Raw genomic sequence first — 7,413 nt, forward strand, 5'->3', positions numbered from 1 at the left:
GATTGGACCAGATTCGCGGAATTTACTGAAGACATCAGCGCAGGCGAACGTGCATTCCGCAAGGCGATCACAGCTGACGCTGCTCGCTTCATACCCGCTGGAAGGATCCGGGACATACGTCCCACTTTCCCAGCTGAAGCAGTTGTTCTGGTAAACGAGCGTGATCGCCTACGCCAGGCCGATCTAGAGGATCCTCGGATAAATGAGCTCAATTCCGAGATACGGCAACTGGTAACCGTACATAAGCGAAACAAATGGGAAGAGCATTTGAAGCTCTGCAACTTCACCTCTGGTGTGAGCAAGCTCTGGTCCACCGTAAAGTCCCTGCCGAGCCCGACGAAGCACAATGACAAGGTGGATTTTCCCCTCAACCGTCGTGCTTCGTCGGATCCGAAGAAATGCGCGAGCTATTTTAGCCAGCAATTTATTCTGCATCCTCCGGACGACAGATCCAAACGTAGTGCCACCAAACGGCTGCACAAACAGGCATACAAAAGTGCGCCACTTGCTTTCTCCAGCAATGAGGTTCAGGGGGCCATCAAAAACATGAAACCATCCAAAGCCATTCGCCCTGACGGACTAAACATGCTGATGTTGAAAAAGTTTGGTCCATTGGAAGTAGAATATCTCACCAAAGTCTTCAACTTGTCTATGGCCACTCTCATCATTCCTGATAAGTGGAAATTAGGGAGAGTGGTCCCACTTCTGAAACCTGGGAAACCCGCCAACCAAGGGGAATCTTATCTTCCGACAACTCTCCTTTCCCCAGTAGTGAAGACTCTTGCGGCACTTCTACTCCCACTCTTTACGAAACATCTGACCCCAGCCTCACACCAGCATGGTTTCCGAAGAGTGCATAGCTCCACCATGGCACTCACCGTCATTAACACCCAGGACTAAACCAAAACCGTCCCTGCGAGAGGACTGTCCTAGTAGCGTTGGATCTAAAAAAGGCTTACGACACAGTCAGCTACGCCACGCTACTGGATGACATTTCACAGCCGACAATCCCGCCAGGGCTGAAGAGGTGGGCTGCGAACTACCTGAGTGGTCGTCATTCGTCGGTGATATTTCGATACCAAACATCTAAACAGAGGAAAATAAAGCAAGGTGTACCGCAGGGTGGTGTCCTTTCACCCTTGCTTTTCAATTTTTATATCTCGAAACTCCCCCAGCCACCAGAGGGAGTCTGCTTGGTCTCAGACGCCGAAGACTGCACGATAATGGCGTCGGGCAATGACATTGATGGCCTATGCTCCAAGGTAAACGACTACCTCGCCAGCCTTTCTCGCTTCTTCACTGCGAGGAATTTACAACTCTCCCCCGCCAAATCCATGGCGACCCTTTTCACCACCTGGAAAAAGGAGGTCAAGCTACAACTCAACGTGAAAGTCGATGATACACAAATTCCGACGGTTAACAACTCCAAAATATTGGGAGTCACCTTTTACGGCTTGCTCTCCTTCTCAGCGCATACAACTGCTATTGCAACTAAAGTAGAGAATCGCAAGAAGGTTCTCAAGTCGCTCGCCGGCAGCACTTGGGGAAACGACAAGGAAATGTTGCTGTCGACTTTTAAAGCAATAGGCCATCGGGAGACTCTCACCACCTTCTCAAGCTCCCGACCCCCGAATGCCGTTATCGGAGTCCAACCACCACCAATCGCAGACGAAGAGCTCCAACTTCCCCGAGAGTCCCGCGTAACCTTGGCATAGTTACGTTCTGGATATTGTAGCAGGTTAAACTCCTACTTATCCAGAATCGACCCCGACATACTAAACATATGTCCGGCATGTGATGGTACCCCGCACGACACTAACCACCTTTTCGCAAGGCTCATTAAACCCACTCATCTAACACCCCTCTCCCTCTGGACCCAACCCGTCGAAACAGCTAGTTTCCTGGGCCTACCGTTAGATGAGCTAGACGAAGACGATCGGTGATTACGCTACACTGACAGGGCAAAGGCAGAGAACGTTAAATATAGAGAATTCTCACGAGCTACGAATAGTGTGAATTGTCAAAAATGAAGTGAAACCGCGAACAATATTTCACCTCGCTGAACTCGACAGCGGGGAAGTTCTTAACAGAGCTGATTACAGTGAATTATGTACAAGTACATTGGCTCTGCTCAGTTTTTGGTTTCTGTATGAAATCAAATTGACGAATGCCGACGGCATTTTGCAAGGCATTTGCTTGTGCATTTTTATGTTCCCTTGATAAACGAAAATTTATTCAATTTATATTTTCAAACAAATACAACCAAATGATCGAATTCCTGCAAATGCTAAAACAACATCTTCTGCATATGCATCGACGTATGTGCATGTGCGTATATGCATACTTGATCCCTAACTATATCTATGTACGTTCAATTGATCAAATCAAAAAATTCTGTATACAAAATGCTTCATTACCAGGCACACAGGAAGATGGCATAAGCAAATATAAATATGTGAATTGAATTCAAGCAAAACAATGCTTATTAATATACACATATGCATGTACTACAACCGCACACACAGGGCTCTCACTTTATTCCTCAAAATGCGTATGTCGTTCAAAGCTAAAATTCTATGCCTAGCGACTACAAGAACAAAATGCAGTCATAGACGCAGGCGTAGCGGCCGTCATTCTAGCGGCCCAATTCATGTTTCTACCGGTGTGGCAATATTGGAAAATGTTATATAAAAAATGCACATTTTTCAGCGCTCTCACGAGAAAAAGAGTTTCACATCTAGTCATCTATGATTCTAGTTGCCATAGCACTGAATAGTCGCGACGGCGCCGAACAGTTTCAACTATTGTACTGTACAACAAAAACTCATCATCAAAAAATTCATTGATAAATTCGAGCTCATAGCTCTAAGAGCAAGTCCTTTAAACGAGCCGCCCATATGCCAATTTTCTCGACAATTCGAAAATAGCCAATATTGGAATATTTCGCGTTGAATTAGAAGTATTTTAAGATTACTGTACACATTTGAAGGTGCCTATGAAAGTGCGCCGGGCCTATGAATGCGCGGCGGATTTCTTGAGAAATTTTACCGTAATTTACCGTAAAATTTTTGTCTGTGGCAAGTGCACATACATACACACATCATATATATATGAGCATATGTGTATGTATATAAATTCACATATTTGAATTTGCATATGCCATCTTCCTGTGTGTGTGCCTGGTAATGAATCAGTTCTCTATAAAGGATTTTGATTTGGGAATTCAATCAACAAGTTTAACAGACCGACATAATAATATATTATATGTAAACTGTTCAGCGCTGTTCATAAAAACAGCATAATGCTGTGCATATAAGTGAGTGCGCGCTGGATACCTTGGACATTTTTTAGCGAATCGTAATATATTTTCTGTGGCAAAATCACATGGCCGCATGTGTGTAAATTCACAAATTTAAATTTCCTTCCTCCTGTGTGCCTGGTAATGAAGCGTTTTCTATAGAGGATTTTGATATGGTTGAAGGGATTCAACAAAGTTTACAGAGCACCTTACAGACAGACATAATATAAGTATATATTTTTAGATGCTTTGGAAAATATTCAAATACATGTCATATTAAAAAGCTACTAACATTATTTTCTTCTAATCATCAACAAATTCTTATCGACTGCTGCTAAATTTACATAATTCAGTCCCTTACTGTTATTATTGCTTGAAATATGCGATAACCGCTTACGCGATTTTGGCTGTGTTTAACAAAGCGCGCCAGTCGTTTCTTTCTCGTGCTAACCGGCGCCAATTGGACGCACCAAGTGAAGCCAAGTCCTTCTCCACCTAATCTTTCCAACGTAGAGGAGGCCTTCCTCTTCCTCTGCTACCACCAGCTGGTACCGCATCGAATACTTTCAAAGCCGGAGTGTTTGCATCCATTCGGGCGGCATGACCCAGCCAACGTAGCCGCTGGATCTTTATTCGCGTACACCCTTTTTGGGTGTTTGGCCAAGCTCTCTTCCTAATTGTGGGGTGCGTCTTGATGTTGTTCCACAAATGGAGGGACCTACCGTTTCAAGCCGACTCCGAACGACAGCTATTATTTATGAGGAGCTTTTTCATGGCAGAGGTTTGCCATTGCCTGCCGAGGCGTGACCGCTATTAGAAAGAACTTTTTCTTCATTTTGGTGTTTCACCGACCGCATCCGCATATACATATGCGAATTGATTAATAGTGTTGTAAAGTAAAACAAAGAGTCTATTGTGTATTGACCGCTGAAAAGTAAAGCGTTTTTCAGTAAGAGCGCTTCAACTTTTTTTTTGAATAAAACACAAACTGTTTGACTTTTTTAACTACTTTTTGTTTATTATCGAGTTTGAACATATACATTTAAGTATGAAATTCGATTTCTTTTGCATGACCACCGCGTGCACGTTTTACGAAGTCCAATCATTGAACCCAATTTTCGACCACTCTTTTGCATAAATCGGCCGAATTTCCAGCAATTTCGCGTTCAATATTGGCTCTGAGCTCACAAATGGTCGCCGGCTTGTTACTGTAGACCAATGACTTCACATAACCCCAAAGAAAATAGTCTAGAGGCGTCAAATCACACGAGCGCGGCGGCCATTCGATCGGTCCATTTCTGGAAATAATGCGCTCATCGAACTTACTCTTCAACAAATCATTGTAGCGTGTGCTGTGTGGCTTGTGGCCCCGTCCTGTTGAAACTACATGTCGTCTAAGTCCATACCATTCAATTGCGGCCAAAAATAATCGTTTATCATGTCGCGGTATCGATTTCCATTCACAGTAACGTGGCGATCGTTCTCGTCAACGAAAAAATATGGGCCAATTACGCCGCCGGCATGTAAACCGCACCAAACAGTGATTTTTTCGGGATGCAACGGTGCCTCATGAATCACGTGTGGATTGCTTTCTGCCCATTAACGCATATTTTGCTTGTTGACAAAGCCATTGAGCCAAAAGTGAGCTTCATCACTGAAGATGATTTTTTGGAAAAACAGCAACAGCAACAGAACGATTATTTTCATAAAAAATTTGCACGATTTGCAATCATTGTTCAAGAGGGTAGCGTTCCATGATGAAATGTATACTAATGAAGTTTACAAATGACAAGCGAAAAATAAAAAATATTGCGTCGGTCGCCCTCCCTATCAGAAAAAAGTTGAAGCGCACCTATTGAAAAACGCTATATTAGGAAAGTTACAGGTAAACGTAAAACTGCTGGGTACATAAATAAAACCAAGGCGCATATAGGTATGTATGGTGGGAGCGGTATAATGGCTGATTTGTTTTTTTCTTGCGACTTGGTTATTTCAACATCAAAACCATTTGGTTTTTTTGCTGTTGTTTCGCTTATTTGTTTGCACTCTGATAGAAATTTTGACATTTAAGCCACCAAATTGCAAAACCAAGTAAAAATTGCGTACAACTGCTTTCACCAAGTATGGATTCGCCTTGAATAAAGCTTCCAACTACAGAATACACAAATAAAACAATATGGAGCAATTGTAAGTAAATGTAAAATGTAACCGATTTCTGGTGCAAAAGAATTAGGCAGCTACATGTTGGTGCTTAATAAGATCGAAATTGGTTAATGAACAGCATAATACGTATTTATTAATTTGCTTTCCAGTGTAAAACTTTTGAATGTCCACAATATACGTAAACAAAAATAATTTGATCAAATCTCAACTATGTATATTAAGTCAACTCTATACAAATTATAGAATTATAAGTTTTTTATAATATAAAAATTATTAGCTTTATTTAACACAACCTTTTACCACCGGAGTCATCTGCTAAAGGAAAGATCCATTTTCAACAGAACTCCCATTTACAAATTCTAATTGGACAATAGTGAGTTTCACACTTTATTACTCATCGCTGTTAATTGCTCTGGTCGCTCTCATAACAGTCGCCTCACACTTTCATTGTAACTGCAAGTAATGCGTGTGTTGTTCGCTGTTAACTGAACTCGCTTTCACAGCAGTCGACTCACACTTGCATTGCAACTGTAGAAGCGCTGTAAAGTCGTATGCTTAAGATGTTCGCTGGTAGGAATACATCAGAGAGCATATCCGTGTATGAAGGTGGCCAGCAGTTATTTCTGCTTAACTTGTATAGCTTAACTTACATAATCAAACAAGCATTTATTTAATTTTACGGACATAATATACATACAATCATATTGCTTTTAAATATAACAACAAAGCTTTGAAATATTGTACTAGGCAAAATCATACTTTTATTGGTTACTAATTGATTGTTTACAGATAATATAACCACGAAGTAAATCAAAAGATTAACAGATTATAACTTTAACCAGATCACATAGTGTGTTATAAAATAGTTTCATCATCTATTCATCAAAAGCTCTGTTCGAATACTCTCCCTTGCGTCGATAAGTAAAGTGTCTTTAATGCTTATGCATGGGTTTAAAATAAAATTAAACACATGAATAGAAATTTAATTAAGAACCATATTTTCTAGTAGATAAAACGGTATGTACATACCTAATTATCCCCAAAAATAGTTTATACAATGCAGCTGCTTTCTTGTGTAACCGACCTGCTGGGTAGTTTAGCAAATATCGTGCAAAGCGTTATATACGCGTCGAGTTGATATTAGCAGTTTGAGTTTGACCTTGCATAAATCAAGCCACACTATGAAATATGAAGAACTAAAGGTGAAAGCCAGCGGTTAAGTATCATAATAATTGCTTACCGTTACATAGACCTATGCTTAATTACAAATGTACATAAATAAAATAAAAGAAGGACTCTCTGTATGTAGTAATATATAATATATATGTAATAACTAAAACACAAAAGTGTCCAAAAAATCGATGTATACTGAGCGCGACCGAATTTTGACTTCGACTTCGGTCACGTTCGGCCACAAAATTTCAGTTCGGGTTCGGTTCAGCTTCGACCAAAAGAGAGCCCAACGTTTCGGCCAATGTTTTTGTTCAAAAATTGTATTAACTTTTGTTTCTTGTAATTTTTCTTTTAATCCGGGTATCAAAACCCACTCAAAAGTTAATGTAAGTAAGACGTACTATACGTACCTCTTTTCTTTTGTATTAACTGGATTTTTATTGCTTATTATTTGTGCCCAACTTTAAAAATCGATGTACATTCGTTCTCTAGTCACATGCTCCGCCAGCTGCCAAGAATCTAACCGAAAAATATCGCTTGATCATGCAAGAGCTTGTTAAATATTTATAGCTCGCTGTTGTAGTACACACAGTTTGGGCCAAAATTAATGGGGCTCGGTTAAATATAATCGAAACAAAACAGTCTGGCCAGACCATTTGTAGTATACGGTATACTCATATTTGACTTAAATAGACTTTTTTTAATTTCTACTTTTTTTCTTGATTAATTACTTGTGAAGGACAGTCCAGGCGATTAAATCATTAAATATCACTTCCTTC

Source organism: Anastrepha obliqua, chromosome 3, assembly GCF_027943255.1.
Source record: "Anastrepha obliqua isolate idAnaObli1 chromosome 3, idAnaObli1_1.0, whole genome shotgun sequence".
NCBI classification, from domain to species: Eukaryota; Metazoa; Arthropoda; class Insecta; order Diptera; family Tephritidae; genus Anastrepha; species Anastrepha obliqua.